The sequence below is a fragment of the Salvelinus alpinus genome, chromosome 7, assembly GCF_045679555.1.
Source record: "Salvelinus alpinus chromosome 7, SLU_Salpinus.1, whole genome shotgun sequence".
Lineage (NCBI taxonomy): Eukaryota > Metazoa > Chordata > Actinopteri > Salmoniformes > Salmonidae > Salvelinus > Salvelinus alpinus.
This window is the reverse complement of record NC_092092.1, coordinates 83,154,312-83,172,454: the sequence shown is the minus strand read 5'-3', so window position 1 is coordinate 83,172,454 and position 18,143 is coordinate 83,154,312. Positions and strand designations below refer to the sequence as shown.

Below are 18,143 nucleotides of genomic sequence, written 5' to 3'. Positions count from 1 at the left end.
TCCTCTCCGGCAACTGAGTTAGGCAGGACACCTGTATCTTTGTAGTGACTGGGTGTATTGATACACCATCCAAAGTGTAATTAATAACTTCATCATGCTCAAAGAGATATTCAATGTGTGCTTCTTTTTTTCTACCCATAATGCCCTTTTAGTGTAAGAACTGTTTGAAAAGACTGCCTAAGATTGCCTAAGACTGCCTAAGATTTCTGACTGTTTTGGTGGGATAGAGCTTTGGCCTTTCCATGGTGACATCACCATACTGTAAATGAGTTTATGGAACAATAAGAAAGAGTTCCAAACCTCTCTGCCAATAACAGCTAGTTTTAAAATGTACCCTCCCCTCTCAGACCATTCCCAGACAGTCCTAGCAAAATTATTACCTGAGAAATTGCTCTTTGCTAAGAAGCTATTCTTGCTTATTTTTGACAATTTCATTGAAATCAATTACAGTAAGGTACTTAATTTGTACCCACATTTTTTTTATTGAGATAAAAATGGCTGGATTGGAGACAAGGAGACAAGGTAAGGAGACAAGACTGTAACTACGAATTGGATACCACGAGACTGTAACTACCAATTGGATACCACGAGACTGTAACTACCAATTGGATACCACGAGACTGTAACTACCAACTGGATACCATGAAATTTGGGAGAAAAAGGGGGATGAAAAATATATTTTTTAAATAAATAAAATGTATCAATTGACCATTTGGGCAAACTCCTGGCAGACTTGATACAAATGATTATGCAGTAATGTAATTCTTCACTGGATCAGTCTGAAACTTTGGACTAACATCTGGTGGCCAAAATCTAAATTACACCTAGACTCCTATCTAAAAGTATGGCCTTTCTCTTGCATTTCAAAGATGATAAAAAAAATAAAAAATAAAACGCAGCCAAAAAATCCTACAATGTGATTTTCTGGATTTTATTTTCTCATTTTGTTTGTCATAGTTGAAGTGTACCTATGATGAAAATTACAGGCCTCTCTCATCTTTTTACGTGGGAGAACTTGCACAATTGGTGGCTGACTAAATACTTTTTTGCCCCACTGTATATATATATTTTAGGTGAACATAAAAAAAAAAAAGGGTAAGATCCTTAAGAGGTTCATGTGTTATATTCTCCTACATTCATTTCACATTTCCAAAAATGTAAAAGTGTTTCCTTTCAAATGGTATCAAGAATATGCATATCCTTGCTTCCGGTCCTGATCTACAGGCAGTTAGATTTGGGTATATCATTTTAGGTGTTTTTTTTTTTTTTAAAGGGTAAGATCCTTAAGAGGTTCATTTGTCCTCGACTTGTCCATGCTTAGCAATGGGGCAGACATTTCAGACACATCAGCTATTTTCTTTCAGTAATAAAATACATTGACTATGACGACTTGGCACTGTGGCTCAATTCTTTAGACAATGTGATTTTTTTTTTTTTTAAACAACAGTGTTTCTGTTGAAAATGGAGGCTTGGTTTTATTGTCTGAGGTTAAGCGCTCCGTTCAGAGCAGGAGAAAGAATTTTCTCTCTTCCATCTGGTCCCTCACCAAGCATTCCTCAGCAGCCCAGAACATTCCCTGTCAGCAACTCAGATTCCCTATTCCCTACATAGTGCACTACTTTTGACCAGAGTCCTATGTTGCACTAACTCAAGGAATGGGATAGGGAATAGGATTCTATTTGGGACTAAATCTCTGCCTCAGTCAGTTTATAATGTCTTCAAGGCTGTAGATCAACCCTTTATTAATCATAAATCATTACAGCCACAGCTCTATGTACCTCGTCATTTCAGCCACAGCTCTATGTACATCGCCATTTCAGCCACAGCTCTATGTACCTCTCCATTTCAGCCACAGCTCTATGTTCCTCTCCATTTCAGCCACAGCTCTATGTACCTCTCCATTTCAACCACAGCTCTATGTCCCTCTCCATTTCAGCCACAGCTCTATGTCCCTCTCCATTTCAGCCACAGCTCTATGTACCTCTCCATTTCAGCCACAGCTCTATGTCCCTCTCCATTTCAGCCACAGCTCTATGTCCCTCTCCATTTCAGCCACAGCTCTATGTCCCTCTCCATCACCAGTATCCTGGGTTTAATACTTCTCTAAAATATATTGTATGCATTCATATTGTATGCGTTCACTTTATGCTACTGTGTGTGTGTGTGTGTGTGTGTGTGTGTGTGTGTGTGTGTGTGTGTGTGTGTGTGTGTGTGTGTGTGTGTGTGTGTGTGTGTGTGTGTGTGTGTGTGTGTGTGTGTGTGTGTTAAATGTGTGTGTGTGTGTGTGTTAAATTGCTGGATAGCCAATCACAAACAATCCTCAGTGACTATTGTAATTGTTAATCACGTATCTTCCCGGGTGATGCATACCCAGACCATGACGGTTCTGTATTCCATCCTGAGATCCTGGTTTTAGTAGGTGAAGATCTCTACCTGTGCTTCTGACTGTGATTCACTGGAATACAGATCCAGCTCTGCCTCTGTCCAGACTAGAGGTCGACCGATTAATCGGAATGGCCGATTAATCTCGGGCGATTTCAAGTTTTCATAACAATCGGAAATAATTTTTGGGCGCCGATTTGCCGTTTTTGGGGGGGGGGGTTTGACACCTTTATTTAATCTTTATTTAACTAGGCAAGTCAGTTAAGAACACATTCTTATTTTCAATGACGGCCTAGGAACGTTCTACCTCGTTCAGGGGCAGAACGACAGATTTTTAACCTTGTCAGCTCGGGGGATCCAATCTTGCAACCTTACAGTTAACTAGTCCAATGCTCTAACACCTGATTACATTGCACTCCACGAGGAGCCTGCCTGTTACGCGAATGCAGTAAGCTAAGGTAAATTGCTAGCTAGCATTAAACTTATCTTATAAAAAACAATCAATCATTGACTGCCATTGCTCCAATGTGTACTTAACCATAAACATCAATGCCTTTCTTAAAATCAATACACAAGTATATATTTTTAAACCTGCATATTTAGCTAAAATAAATCCAGGTTAGCAGGCAATATTAACCAGGTGAAATTGTGTCATTTCTCTTGCGTTCCTTGCACGCAGAGTCAGGGTATATGCAACAGTTTGGGCCGCCTGGCTCTTTGCGAACTAATTTGCCAGAATTTTATGTAATTATGACATAACATTGAAGGTTGTGCAATGTAACAGGAATATTTAGACTCATGGATGCCACCCGTTAGATAAAATACGGAACGGAATAAACGTTTTGTTTTCGAGGTGATAGTTTCCGGATTAGTCAAAGGTATATGGTTTAGAGAGAAATAATTCGTTTTAATTCCTGTAATAACTTGCGGCTGAACTTGAAAGGGGTTCCTTCGTTATTTTACCATTCATGTCTTCCATAGAGAATGTCTTGATCTACTTCAAATAAGGTCGGTGTTTCATGCAGGCTTAAACCGCATCGACGTTTTGATACCCGTGTAAATCTCACTAGGATAAGGTAACATTGGTCAACATATTTTCATAAATCCACTCTACAATTTTTTTTATCTTCGCTTATATTTAGCCAATATTGAGCAGAGCTACCTTGTCCTATGGATATCTACACAGTTATAAAATTGGCAAGGTGGTGTAAGCCTACACGAAACACAGACCTTATTTTAAGTGAATCTAAAAATATCCTATGGAATAAATGAAGGAACCGCTTTTCAGATTTTGCTAGAAGGTGTCATGGGAATTATGACTCGCACTTTGGTCGTCAATTCTTACCATGCCCATCATTAAAATAGGATTTCCTGCATATAGAAATTAAAGTTTTTGTTTTCAACATTCACCACAGGTAACTTAAACTCTATTTTTATTCAAACAGTTGAGAGTATTTGTCTCCTAAGCAGACTCTTCAGTATCATTGTCACTTCAGAGCTGTGTGTGTGTATCGGTATCGGCGTTGAAAAATCATAATCGGTCGACCTCTAGTCCAGACACCATCACCGGCTGTGATTCACTATTAAAACAACACCCCTGACACAGCTGGCACCGCAGCAAACCTTCAACCTCTCTCCACACCATGACCACCCAGACAGGCAAACCTTCAACCTGTCTCCACACCATGACCATCCAGACAGGTACTGTACATAAACTGATGGGAACCACAGTGTACGAGCCAATCACAATATCACCTAAAGCAGCCAACCAGCTAGCTCCAAACTCTGACCGGGTCACTTCCCAAATGACACCCTATCCCCTACCTATAGTGCACTGCTTTTGACCAGAGCCCTATGGAAAAGTAGTGCACTATATAGGGAATAGGGCACTATTTGGGACGCATATCTTTCCCAGTGTGTTCATATTAAAGGCAGATGTTCCTGGCTCTGAGTGGGTCTTACATTAAACTGCATGGCGATCCCTCCAAATACAGTTTACAGCCAGCCGACCAGACCAGGAATAATCTGCATCTGTGTTTATGATTTTACAGACTGAATCTGGACCTTAATTAAATTAACCCACAATGGGAGAGAGAGAGACAGAGAGAGACAGAGAGAGAGGGGGAGAGGGGGCGTGAGGGAGAGGAGAGGGGGAGGCGGGACAGGGAGACAGAGAGAAAGAGGGGATAGGAGAGGGAGACAGAGAGAGAGGGTAGGAGAGGGAGACAGAGAGAGAGGAGAGGGGGCGTGATGGAGACAGAGAGAGAGAGGGGGAGAGGGGGCGTGAGGGAGACAGAGGGGGGAGGCGGGAAAGGGAGGCAGAGAGAGAGAGGGGATAGGAGAGGGAGACAGAGAGAGAGGGGGAGAGGGGGCGTGAGGGAGATAGAGGGGGAGGCGGGACAGGGAGACAGAGAGAGAGAGGGTGTAGGAGAGGGAGACAGAGAGAGATGAGAGGGGGCGTGATGGAGACAGAGGGGGGAGGCGGGACAGGGAGACAGAGAGAGAGAGGGAGTAGGAGAGGGAGACAGAGAGAGAGGGGGAGACAGAGGGGGGAGGCGGAACAGGGAGACAGAGAGAGAGAGGGAGTAGGAGAGGGAGACAGAGAGAGAGGGGGCGTGAGGGAGACAGAGGGGGGAGGCGGGACAGGGAGACAGAGGGGGGAGGCGGGACAGGGAGACAGAGGGGGGAGGCGGGACAGGGAGACAGAGAGAGAGAGGGAGTAGGAGAGGGAGACAGAGAGAGAGGGGGCGTGAGGGAGACAGAGGGGGGAGGCGGGACAGGGAGACAGAGGGGGGAGGCGGGACAGGGAGACAGAGGGGGGAGGCGGGACAGGGAGAGAGAGAGAGAGGGGGCGTGAGGGAGACAGAGGGGGGAGGCGGGACAGGGAGACAGAGGGGGGAGGCGGGACAGGGAGACAGAGGGGGGAGGCGGGACAGGGAGACAGAGAGAGAGGGGGCGTGAGGGAGACAGAGGGGGGAGGCGGGACAGGGAGACAGAGGGGGGAGGCGGGACAGGGAGACAGAGGGGGGAGGCGGGACAGGGAGACAGAGGGGGGAGGCGGGACAGGGAGACAGAGAGAGAGGGGGCGTGAGGGAGACAGAGGGGGGAGGCGGGACAGGGAGACAGAGAGAGGGGGCGTGAGGGAGACAGAGGGTGTAGGAGGGACAGGGAGACAGAGAGAGAGGGGGCGTGAGGGAGACAGAGGGGGGAGGCGGGACAGGGAGACAGAGAGAGGGAGACAGAGAGAGAGAGGGAGTAGGAGAGGGAGACAGAGAGAGAGGGGGCGTGAGGGAGACAGAGGGGGGAGGCGGGACAGGGAGACAGAGGGGGGAGGCGGGACAGGGAGACAGAGAGAAGAAAAGGGCAACCAGTGAATAACAAACACAACCCATATTTATGTTTATTTATTTTCCCTTTTGTACTTTAACTATTTGCACATGGTTACAACACTACATAATATGACATTTGAAATGTCTTTACTCTTTCTGAACTTCTGTGAGCTTAATGTTTAGTGTTCATTTTTTATTGTTTATTTAACTTGAGTTTATTATCTACTTCACTTGCTTTGGAAATGTAAACATATATTTCCCATGCCAATAATGTCCTTGAATTGAATTGAAATTTAGAGAGGGTGCATGAGGAAGACAGAGAGTAGTGCACTATGTAGGGATAAGGTGCCATTAAGGATGCAGACCACTTATCAGGTGACTAGTTGCTAAAACATGCAAACAACCAATCATGAGCATTCTGTAATGACAACGAAATACTGACGACCAACATAGTTACCTTGGAAAATCATCTCCTGACATGTATTTTATGGAATGGTAGTACACTGAGTTATGTGTGTGCGTTACAATTCCGTAAATGGTCAGGATTAGGAATTGAATGACCTAGGCTACGTTATTTGGATAATATATTACCGCAAAACGTCTCCAAAGCAGAACTATGATGACTGACAACCATTTTTCCAACCGTTTCTGCCAAATTCTAAACCGTCACACGAGACTGTAGGCTACACTTCAGACAGAAATCGCAGATGCCATATGGCCATGAAATACCGTGGATTCACTTTTCAGTACATTAAATTACCGCATCATATGGTGGAACATTCATCATGGATGAATTAAACTGAGACGTTTAACCGATAAATTACAATATGGAAGAGTCCACTAAAACCTTATTTCACCACACAGACCTGAATAAATAAAGCGCACGCACATTTAAAGTAAAAAAAAAAAACTTCTCCCTAAAGCTCTCAAAACCAAAGGAAACATTCAGTTTAGGGTGGAAAGACATTCACTGATAAATGTTCTGCTATATGAGGAAGTTACAAACTATCCCAGTCCTTTTTTCAGTCGTTCCTTACCTTTTTAAAAAGTCAGAGCGCTCTTTAGTTGCCGTTCCACAAGCTTTTCCAATTTATCTGTATCCGCTTCCCCCCCACACACCCTTCTGCTGCTCTGCTCGACAGAGGATCGGATTTCGTATTCGTTGCAAAAGCTGCTGGTACCTACAGCGCACACAGCACAGGCTCAGCTCGCCTCCACCCAGTCCAGTCCACACAAACTGACTCACTTCACATTGACTGTGGCGCAGAGAGAGCGGTGAGTTTGTCTAGTTTCAGAGCTTGGATAGTGCCATCATAGAGATGAGTAGGCTACTGATTTCACATTTCCAAAGCAACCCTGTCTTTCAGATGGAATAAAGAAAACACTCAGGGTGAAACCAGAGAGATAAATACAGAAATCCCCTTGAATCCCCTACGCCAGTGAGGTGTAGACATCCCCTTGAATCCCCTACGCCAGTGAGGTGTAGACATCCCCTTGAATCCCCTACGCCAGTGAGGTGTAGACATCATATGGGGGTTGATACAATGTGCCAAACTTTAACTTAGTTTTCAAATATAAAAACGTGATCAATGTGCGTAAATTTTGATTTATTTGTGTTTGTGGAGGGGAATAACTGAGTGCAGAAGACACATGACAAGTCATGTTAAATATCTACACGAATCCATATGCTACAGAAACATCTTTACATGAATCCTTATGCTACAGAAAAATTGAACTCTTCTCTCAAAATCATTCATTAACTGTGGAAAAAAAGGATAATTTCAACTTCATTCCCTACCGACCATCCTGTAATGTCATCTGAATATGTAAAGGCTGACACTAGATCAGCCTCAGCTGTTTCTCTTTGAATTAGACCAGGTACCAGAGGAGGGTAGAGACCATGTTGAGTTAGACCAGGTACCAGAGGGTAGAGACCATGTTGAGTTAGACCAGGTACCAGAGGAAGGTAGAGACCATGTTGAATTAGACCAGGTACCAGAGGAGGGTAGAGACCATGTTGAGTTAGACCAGGTACCAGAGGAGGGTAGAGACCATGTTGAGTTAGACCAGGTACCAGAGGAGGGTAGAGACCATGTTGAGTTAGACCAGGTACCAGAGGAGGGTAAAGACCGTGTTTAGTTAGACCAGGTACCAGAGGGTAGAGACCGTGTTGAGTTAGACCAGGTACCAGAGGAGGGTAGAGACCGTGTTGAGTTAGACCAGGTACCAGAGGAGGGTAGAGACCGTGTTGAGTTAGACCAGGTACCAGAGGAGGGTAGAGACCGTGTTGAGTTAGACCAGGTACCAGAGGAGGGTAGAGACCGTGTTGAGTTAGACCAGGTACCAGAGGAGGGTAGAGACCATGTTGAGTTAGACCAGGTACCAGAGGAGGGTAGAGACCGTGTTGAGTTAGACCAGGTACCAGAGAAGGGTAGAGACCGCGTTGAGTTAGACCAGGTACCAGAGGAGGGTAGAGACCGTGTTGAGTTAGACCAGGTACCAGAGGGTAAAGACCGCTTGTACAGATGTTGAATTAGACCAGGTACCAGAGGGTAGAGACCATGTTGACTTAGACCAGGTACCAGAGGGTAAAGACCGTTTGTACAGATGGTGAATTAGACCAGGTACCAGAGGAGGGTAGAGACCGTTTGTACAGATGGTGAATTAGACCAGGTACCAGAGGGTAGAGACCGTTTGTACAGATGGTGAATTAGACCAGGTACCAGAGGGTAGAGACCGTTTGTACAGATGGTGAATTAGACCAGGTACCAGAGGGTAGAGACCGTTTGTACAGATGGTGAATTAGACCAGGTACCAGAGGAGGGTAAAGACCGTTTGTACAGATGGTGAATTAGACCAGGTACCAGAGGGTAGAGACCGTTTGTACAGATGGTGAATTAGACCAGGTACCAGAGGGTAAAGACCGTTTGTACAGATGGTGAATTAGACCAGGTACCAGAGGGTAGAGACCGTTTGTACAGATGCTGAATTAGACCAGGTACCAGAGGGTAGAGACCATTTGTACAGATGGTGAATTAGACCAGGTACCAGAGGGTAGAGACCGTTTGTACAGATGGTGAATTAGACCAGGTACCAGAGGGTAGAGACCGTTTGTACAGATGATGAATTAGACCAGGTACCAGAGGGTAAAGACCGTTTGTACAGATGGTGAATTAGACCAGGTACCAGAGGGTAAAGACCGTTTGTACAGATGGTGAATTAGACCAGGTACGAGAGGGTAGAGACCGTTTGTACAGATGGTGAGTTAGACCAGGTACCAGAGGGTAGAGACCGTTTGTACAGATGGTGAATTAGACCAGGTACCAGAGGGTAGAGACCGTTTGTACAGATGGTGAATTAGACCAGGTACCAGAGGGTAGAGACCGTTTGTACAGATGGTGAATTAGACCAGGTACCAGAGGGTAAAGACCGTTTGTACAGATGGTGAATTAGACCAGGTACCAGAGGGTAAAGACCGTTTGTACAGATGGTGAATTAGACCAGGTACCAGAGGGTAGAGACCGTTTGTACAGATGGTGAGTTAGACCAGGTACCAGAGGGTAGAGACCGTTTGTACAGATGGTGAATTAGACCAGGTACCAGAGGAGGGTAAAGACCGTTTGTACAGATGGTGAATTAGACCAGGTACCAGAGGGTAGAGACCGTTTGTACAGATGGTGAATTAGACCAGGTACCAGAGGGTAGAGACCGTTTGTACAGATGGTGAATTAGACCAGGTACCAGAGGAGGGTAAAGACCGTTTGTACAGATGGTGAATTAGACCAGGTACCAGAGGGTAGAGACCGTTTGTACAGATGGTGAATTAGACCAGGTACCAGAGGGTAAAGACCGTTTGTACAGATGGTGAATTAGACCAGGTACCAGAGGGTAGAGACCGTTTGTACAGATGCTGAATTAGACCAGGTACCAGAGGGTAGAGACCATTTGTACAGATGGTGAATTAGACCAGGTACCAGAGGGTAGAGACCGTTTGTACAGATGGTGAATTAGACCAGGTACCAGAGGGTAGAGACCGTTTGTACAGATGATGAATTAGACCAGGTACCAGAGGGTAAAGACCGTTTGTACAGATGGTGAATTAGACCAGGTACCAGAGGGTAAAGACCGTTTGTACAGATGGTGAATTAGACCAGGTACGAGAGGGTAGAGACCGTTTGTACAGATGGTGAGTTAGACCAGGTACCAGAGGGTAGAGACCGTTTGTACAGATGGTGAATTAGACCAGGTACCAGAGGGTAGAGACCGTTTGTACAGATGGTGAATTAGACCAGGTACCAGAGGGTAGAGACCGTTTGTACAGATGGTGAATTAGACCAGGTACCAGAGGGTAAAGACCGTTTGTACAGATGGTGAATTAGACCAGGTACCAGAGGGTAAAGACCGTTTGTACAGATGGTGAATTAGACCAGGTACCAGAGGGTAGAGACCGTTTGTACAGATGGTGAGTTAGACCAGGTACCAGAGGGTAGAGACCGTTTGTACAGATGGTGAATTAGACCAGGTACCAGAGGAGGGTAAAGACCGTTTGTACAGATGGTGAATTAGACCAGGTACCAGAGGGTAGAGACCGTTTGTACAGATGGTGAGTTAGACCAGGTACCAGAGGGTAGAGACCGTTTGTACAGATGGTGAATTAGACCAGGTACCAGAGGGTAGAGACCGTTTGTACAGATGGTGAATTAGACCAGGTACCAGAGGGTAGAGACCGTTTGTACAGATGGTGAATTAGACCAGGTACCAGAGGGTAGAGACCGTTTGTACAGATGGTGAATTAGACCAGGTACCAGAGGGTAGAGACCGTTTGTACAGATGGTGAATTAGACCAGGTACCAGAGGGTAGAGACCGTTTGTACAGATGGTGAATTAGACCAGGTACCAGAGGGTAGAGACCGTTTGTACAGATGGTGATTTAGACCATAGGAAGATCCTGTAGGGCCTTTTCTCTATGTCTGGAGGGAGAGAGAGAGAGGGGGATGTAGGGGGAGTGCCTTTCGTCTCACATGCCTGCTCTCTCTCTCTCTCTCTCTCTCTCTCTCTCTCTCTCTCTCTCTCTGTCTCTGTCTCTGTCTCTGTCTCTCTCTCTCTCTCTCTCTCTCTCTCTCGCTCTCTCTCTCTCTCTCTCTCTCTCTCTCTCTCTCTCAATACAAACAGTACAAAAATAACACTAAACATTACACTCAAAAAAGTTCTAAAAGAATAAAGACATTTCAAATGTCATATCATGTCTATATACAGTGTTGTAATGATGTGCAAATTGTTAAAGTACAAAAGGGAAAATAAATAAACATAAATATGGGTTGTATTTACAATGGTGTTTTTTCTTCATTGGTTGCCCTTTTCTTGTGGCAACAGGTCACTTGCTGCTGTGATGGCACACTGTGGTATTTCACCCAATAGATATGGGAGTTTATCAAAATTTGATTTATTTTTCGAATTCCTTGTGGATCTGTGTATTCTGAGGGAAATATGTGTCTCTAATATGGTCATACATTTGGCAGGAGGTTGGGAAGTGCAGCTCAGTTTCCACCTCATTTTGTGGGCAGTGTGCACATAGCCTGTCTTCTCTTGAATACCAGGTCTGCCTTTCTCAATAGCAAGCCTATGCTCACTGAGTCTGTACATAGTCAAAGATTTCCTTAATTGTGGGTCAGTCACAGTGGTCAGGTATTCTGCCACTGTGTACTCTCTGTTTAGGGCCAAATAGCATTCTAGTCTGCTCGGTTTTTGTAAATTTTTTCTAATGTGTCAAGTAATTATACTTTTGTTTTCTCGTGATTTGGTTGGGTCTAATTGTGTTGCTGTCCTGGGGCTCTGTGGGGTGTGTTTGTGTTTGTGTTTGTGAACAGAGACACAGGACCAGCTTACTTAGGGGACTCTTCTCCAGGTTAATTTCTCTGTAGGTGATGGCTTTGTCATGGAAGATTTGGGAATTGCTTCCTTTTAGATGGTTGTAGAATTTAAGGTCTCTTTTCTGGATTTTGATGATTAGCTGGTATCGGCCTATTTCTCCTCTGCATGCATTATTTGGTGTTTTATGTTGTACACAGAGGATGTTTTTGCAGAATTCTGCAGGCAGAGTCTCAATTTGGTGTTTGTCGCATTTTGTGAATTCTTGGTTGGTGAGCGGACCCCAGACCACACAACCATGAAGGGCAATGGGTTCTATAACTGATTCAAATATTTTTAGCCAGATCCTAATTGGGATGTGAAATGTTATGTTCCTTTTGATGGCATAGAAGGCCCTTCTTGCCTTGTCTCTTATATCATTCACAGCTTTGTGGAAGTTACCTGTGGCCCTGATTTTTAAGCTGAGGTATTTTTTGTTTTTGGGTGCTCTACGGCAACGGGGTCAAGATGGAATGTGTATTCGTGGTCCTGTCAACTGGACCATTTTTGGAACACCATTATTTTTAGCCCAGGTCTGACAGAATCTGTGCAGACGTTCTCGGTGCTGCTGTAGGCCCTCCTTGGTTGGGGACAGAAGCACCAGATCATCAGCAAACAGTAGACATTTGACTTCAGATTCTAGGAGGGTGAGGCCGGGGGCTGCAGACTGTTCTAGTACCCTCGCCAATTCGTTGATATATATGTTGAAGAGGGTGGGGCTTAAGCTGCATCCCTGTCTCAACCCCTGGCCCTGCGGAAAGAAATTTGTGTTTTTTGCCAATTTAACCGCACACTTGTTTTTGTACATGGATTTTATAATGTCGTATGTTTTTCCCCCAACACCACTTCCCATCAATTTGTATAGCAGACCCTCATGACAAATTGAGTCAAAAGCTTTTTTTAAATCAACAAAGCATGAGAATACTTTTTCTTTGTTTTGGTTTGTTTGTTTTTCAGTTAGGATGTGCAGGGTGAACACGTGGTCTGTCGTACAGTAATTTGGTAAAAAGCCAATTTCACATTTGCTCAGTACATTGTTTTCGCTGAAGAAATGTACAAGTCTGCTGTTAATGATAATGCAGAGGATTTTCCCAAGGTGGCTGTTGACGCATATCCCACAGTTATTGGGGTTCAATTTGTCTCCACTTTTGTGGATTGGGGTGATCAGTGCTTGGTTCCAAATATTGGGGAAGATGCCATAGCTGAGGATGATGTTAAAGTAAAGTATAGCCAATTGGAATTTGTGGTCTGTATATTTTATCATTTAGGATAACTTCAACACCACAGGCCTTTTTGCGTTGGAGGGTTTGTGTTTTGTCCTGTAGTTCATTCAATGTAAATGGAGAAGCCAGTGGGTTCTGATAGCCTTTAATAGTTGATTCTAAGATGTGTATTTGATCATGTATATGTTTTTGCTGTTTGTTCTTTGTTATAGAGCCAACAACAACCTTCATCAAACCATTTGTCATTGTTGTTAATTTTCTTAGGTTGTCTGCTTGACATTTTTAGATATGAATGGGAAGCTGAGAGGTCAAATATACTGTTTATATTTTCTAGTGTGGACCTTCACTATTACAGTGGAACATTTTGTCCAGGAAATTGTCTAGAAGGGATTGAATATGTTGTTGCCTAATTGTTTTTTGCTAGATTTCAACATTCCTTTCCTTCCATCTATAGCTTTTCTTAATATTATTCAGTTCCTTTGACTTTGATGCCTCATGATTGAGCATAGCTCTGTTCAAGTAGAGTGTCAGTGGACTGACTTTGAACGCTCTAAGAGACTCTGGGTTGAGGTCAGTGATAAAGTAGTCTACAGTACTACTGCCAAGAGATGAGCTATAGGTGTACCTACCAAAGGAGTCCCCTCGAAGCCTACCATTGTCTATGTACATACCCAGTGTCCGACAGAGCTGCAGGAGTTGTGATCTATTTATGTTGGTTATGTTGTCGTAGTTGTGTTAAGGGGGCATATACGGGGGAGGGATTGCTATCACCTCCAGGTATGTGTTTGTCCCCCTGTGTGCTGAGGGTGTCAGGTTCTTGTCCAGTTCTGGCATTTAGGTCGCCACAGACCTAGTACATGTCCCTGGGCCTGGAAATTGTTGATCTCCCCCTCTAGGATGGAGAAGCTGTCATCGTTAAAGTATGGGGATTCTATTGGGGGGATTTAGGTAGCACACATAAGGACATTTGTCTCTTTTGAGATCATTTCCTTATTCATTTCTAGCCAGATGTAAAATGTTCCTGTTTTGACTAATATAATAGAGTGGGTTAGGTCTGCTCTATACCAAATTAGCATACCCCCTGAGTCTCTTCCCTGTTTCACACCTGGTAGTTTGGTGGATGGGACTAACCGCTCTCTGTAACCTAGAGGGCAACCAGTGGGTACGTCTCCTCTATACCATGTTTCTTGTAAGATGACAATGTCTGTATTTCCAATTTCTTTGATGAGGTCTGGGTTCCTGCTCTTTTGGCCAAAGGCAGATGACCTCAGACCTTGTATATTCCAGGATGAAAGCTTTGTGTTCCATAGTGTCTAGTGTTGTTTTGGTGTGGTTTAGGCCCCGGACCATCACAGTAGATGTGAGCAGAATACGTTGAGCATCTGATACATAACTCTTAGGTCGCAGGATGAGGATTGGGTGGGTGTAATAGTGGGTGTTGGGCCTGTTGCCCTGCTCACGGCCTGGGAATATGTCCTGCTGTCATGTTGAGGTCCTTGCCGCAGGGGCGGGCGCATGGGGTGGACAGAAGGGGCATAGGTCTGATATGGGCGGCCTATATAGGGTGTGACCAAGGTTTGCTTGATGTGGGTTCTCTCGGTGCAAATCGTTTTCAGGTCTGGGAGGGTGTCTCGCTAGTCTGGGCGGGGTATCCGTTGGGATTGCTGTCTTGTAGAGGTGGACCTGGTCGTAAAGGCTGTTCAAGTCCAGGGTGGAGTGGTGGGCCAGGTAGACATCAGGTTTTGAGGCACAGTCCCGGGAAATGCTTGCATTCACCCGCTGTATGGAGGCAGGGGGAAAATCTTTTTGTGGTAGCAGGGCAGAGATAACCACTTGTGCGTTGGGGAAAGTGGAAGAAGCTTTTTCAATCACTCCCTTGAGTGCTTTTGCCACCCTTTCTTGCTGGGCCCTTAAGTCATTTGTGCCCATGTTAATTATGATGTGGCTTGGGGCCCCTAGTCTGTCCTCTGACTCAATGATCAAGTTTGCAGATGACACAACAGTTGTAGGCCTGATTACCAACAATGACGAGACAGCCTACATGGAGGAGATGAGGGCCCTGACAGAGTGGTGCCAGGAAAATAACCTCTCCCTCAACGTCAACAAAATGAAGGAGCTGATTGTGGACTTCAGGAAACAGCAGAGAGAGCACTCCCCTATCCACATTGATGGGACCACAATGGAGAAGGTGAAAAGCTTCAAGTTCCTCGGCACACACATCACCGACGATCTGAAATGGTCGACCACACAGACGGTGTGGTGAAGAAGGTGCATCAGCGTCTCTTCAACATCAGGAGGCTGAAGAAATTTGACTTGGCCCCTAAGAACCTCACAAACTTTTACAGATGCACAATTGAGAGCATCCTGTCGGCCGGATAACCGCCTGGTATGGCAAATGCACTGCCCTCAATCGCAGCGCTCTCCAGAGGATGGTGCGGTCTGCCCAACGCATCACCGGGGGCACACTGCTTGCCCTCCAGAACATCTACAGCACCCGATGGCACAGGAAGCCCAAAAAGATGATTAAAGACAACAACCACCCGAGCCACTGCCTGTTCACCCCGCTATCATCCAGAAGGCGAGGTCAGTACAGGTGCGTCAAAGCTTGTACGGAGACACTGAAAAACAGCTTCTATCTCATGGCCATCAGACTGTTAAATAGACATCACTAGCCGGCTACCACCCGGTTACTCATCCCTGTACCTTCGAGGCTGCTGCCCCATATACATAGACATGGAATCACTGGTCACTTTAATAATGGAACACTGTTCACTTTAATAATGGAACACTAGTCACTTTAATAATGTTTACATACTGCTTTACTCATCTCATATGTATATACTGTATTCTATTTACTGTATTTTAGTCAATGCCACTTCGACGTTGCTCAATCTAATATTTATATATGTTTTAACTCCATCATTTTACCTTTACTTTTAAACACCCAGAAAAGGCTACTCTCCTTGATGTTATCTTCACAAATAATCTTGATAGGTATCAGTCTGGTGTTTTCTGTAATGGCCTTAGTGATCTCTGTTTTACAGCCTGTGTTCGTAATGGCTACTCAGTGAAACGACCTGTCCTGATTTGTCATAGACGCTTGCTAAAAAACTTTAATGAGCAAGCCGTCCTTCATGAACTGGCCTCTGTAAAATGGTATAGAATCAGCTTGATCCCCTCTCTCGAAGACGCTTGGACCTTCTTTTTTGATATTTTCAGTGGTATTGTTAACAAACACGCCCCCATAAAGAAAATGAGAATTAAAAACAGGTTCAGCCCCTGGTTTGACCGTGATCTGGCAGAGTTACTCCACCTCAAGAATTGCATTTGGCAAAAGGCTCGGCACACGCATACTCAGGCTGACTGGCTCTCTTTCAGGAAAAGGATAAATAAGTGCACTCCGGCTATCCAGAAGGCCAAAGTTAGTTACTTTAAGGAGCAGTTCTCTCTCTGTGGGTCTAACCCCAAGATGTTCTGGAAAACAGTTAAAGACCTGGAGCATAAACCCTCCTCCTCACAGCTGCCCATGTCCCTTATTGTTGATGATGTGGTTGTTACTGACGAGAAGCACACGGCTGAGCTCTTTAATAATCACCACTTCATTAAGTCAGGATTCCTATTTGACTCAGCCATGCCTCCTTGCCCAACCAACATTTCCTCATCTCCCACCCCTTCTAATGTGACTATCCCCGATGCTTCTCCTTCTTTTTCCCCTGCCCCGCTACAAAGTTTCTCCCTGCAGGCGGTCACTGAGTCCGAGGTGCTAAAGGAGCTCCTGAAACTTGGCCCCCAAAAAAACATCTGTGTCAGATGGTTTAGACCGTTTCTTCTTTAAGGTTGTTGCCCCTATCATCACCAAGCCTATCTCTCTGACCTTTTTAACCTGTCTCTCCTTTCTGGGGAGGTTCCCATTGCTCGGAAGGCAGCCACAGTTCATCCTTTATTAAAAGGGGGAGATCAAGCTGATCCTAACTGTTATAGGCCTATTTGTATTTTTCCCTGTTTATCAAAAGTGTTGGAAAAACTTGTCAATAATCAACTGACTGCCTGTCTTGATGTCTATAGTATTCTCTCTGGTATGCAATCTGGTTTCTGCTCAGGTTATGGATGTGTCACTACAACCTTAAAGGTCCTCAATGATGTCACCATTGCACTTGATTCTATGCAATGTTGTTATTTTTATTGACTTGAACAAAGCTTTTGATACAGTACACCATTCCATTCTTATGAGCCGGCTAAGGAGTATTGGTGTCTCTGAGGGGTCTTTGGCCTGGTTTGCTAATTGCCTCTCTCAAAGAGTGCAGTGTATAAAATCAGAAAATCTGCTGTCTGAGCCACTACACCAAGGGAGTACCCCAAGGCTCAATCCAAGGCCCCACACTCTTCTCAATTTACATCAACAACATAGCTCAGGCAGTAGGAAGCTCTCTCATCCGTTTATATACAGATGATACAGTCTTATACTCAGCTGGCCCCTCCCGGATTTTGTGTTAAATGCTCTACAACAAAGCTTTCTTAGTGTCCAACAAGCTTTCTCTACCCTTAACCTTGTTCTGAACACATCCAAAACAAAGGTCATGTGGTTTGGTAAGAAGAATGCCCCTCTCCCCACAGGTGTGATTACTACCTCTGAGGGTTTAGAGCTTGAGGTAGTCACCTCATACAAGAACTTTGGAGTATGGCTAGACGGTACACAGTCCTTCTCTCAGCACATATCAAAGATGCAGGCTAAAGTTAAATCTAGACTTGCTTTCCTCTATTGTAATCGCTCCTCTTTCACCCCAGCTGCCAAACTAACCCTGATTCAGATGACCATCCTACCCATGCTAGGTTACGGAGACATAATTTATAGATCGACAGGTAAGGGTGCTATCGAGCGGCTAGATGTTCTTTACCCTTCGGCCATCAGATTTGCCACCAATGCTCCTTATAGGACACATCACTGGACTCTATGCTGCTATGTAAACCCACTGGTTGATGCATATTTATAAAACCCTCTTAGGCCTCACTCCCCTCTATCTGAGATATCTACTGCAGCCCTCATCCTCCACATACAACACCCGCTCTGCCAGTCACATTCTGTTAAAGGTCCCCAAAGCACACACATCCCGCGGTTCGCTCCTCTTTTCAGTTCGCTGCAGCTAGCGACTGGAATGAGCTGCAACAAACACTCAAACTGGACACTGGGAGGTGACTGCAGGACAGTTTGAAGAGGTGTAATCAGACTCATTCAGGATGTGGGAGTTGTCACAGAGCGAGATCTTTTCCTGCTGTTCTCTCTCTTTGATCCCTGAAAAGTCCT

The 18,143-nt window shown here is 44.9% G+C and overlaps 1 protein-coding gene across 3 annotated transcripts in view; it reads right to left on the bottom strand.

Moving 5' to 3' along the window:
* LOC139581778 (synaptopodin) overlaps positions 1-18,143 on the bottom strand; it is a 61,709-nt gene that overhangs the window by 20,356 nt on the left and 23,210 nt on the right. Inside the window, exon 1 of one of the 3 annotated variants that reach the window (XM_071411935.1) lies at positions 6,749-7,078. The exons of the other annotated variants lie outside the window; for them this stretch is intronic. The gene's annotated coding sequence lies outside the window, so the exon portion shown is untranslated. Of the gene's footprint in view, positions 1-6,748; positions 7,079-18,143 lie in introns of those variants that run through there. 3 annotated transcript variants of the gene reach the window in all.